Source organism: Anopheles marshallii, assembly GCF_943734725.1.
Source record: "Anopheles marshallii chromosome X unlocalized genomic scaffold, idAnoMarsDA_429_01 X_unloc_53, whole genome shotgun sequence".
Classification (NCBI taxonomy): Eukaryota; Metazoa; Arthropoda; class Insecta; order Diptera; family Culicidae; genus Anopheles; species Anopheles marshallii.
The window spans coordinates 97501-98285 of NW_026525902.1; the positions used below are offsets into that span (position 1 = coordinate 97501).

The window sequence follows — 785 nt, forward strand, 5'->3', positions numbered from 1 at the left end:
TGTTAATGAGTTTTTAGCAAGAGGTGTCAGAAAAGTTACCACAGGGATAACTGGCTTTTTTTTATCAAAGTTGGTTTTATTTAACTAAAACCCCTGCCCTTCTATGCTTACCCGCGAGGGATCGGCGAAAGAGGGCTCCCCTTGCCCGTTACATTTTTCCAACAAACGTGTCTTATCTGGGCAGTCGTGCCTTGTTGCATGATTTTTCTTTTTTTTGCCTGTTGGCTGCAACATTTCGTCCCCTTGCCCGTTACATTTCCGACAAACCATCTAGGCAGTCGTGCCTTGTTGCATGATTTTTCTTTTTTTGCCTGTTGGCTGCAACATTTCGTCCCCTTGCCCGTTACATTTCCGACAAACTATCTAGGCAGTCGTGCCTTGTTGCATGATTTTTCTTTTTTTGCCTGTTGGCTGCAACATTTCGTCCCCTTGCCCGTTACATTTCCGACAAACTATCTAGGCAGTCGTGCCTTGTTGCGTGATTTCTTTTTGCCTGTTGGCTGCAACATTTCGTCCCCTTGCCCGTTACATTTCCGACAAACTATCTAGGCAGTCGTGCCTTGTTGCATGATTTGTTTTTTGCCTGTTGGCTGCAACATTCCGCCCCTAATGGACAGTCGTGTCCCCTAATCACTTTCTTCGTCCGCCTCCCTGAACGCATCAACGCCAAACAGGGCCCAGAGATAGTCGCGGCAGTCCACCGCCTCGCCGCTTTCCACCTTCCGACGGGCCCGGTGTCTGCGGACCCTGTCCCGCGTCTGTTCCATGCGCTGTTCTCGCTGGGC

At 49.6% G+C, this 785-nt stretch overlaps 1 pseudogene; it reads left to right on the plus strand.

The window, feature by feature from the left end:
* LOC128717472 (large subunit ribosomal RNA) overlaps positions 1 to 421 on the plus strand; it is a 4977-nt pseudogene extending 4556 nt beyond the window's left edge.
* Positions 422 to 785: the final 364 nt, after the last annotated feature.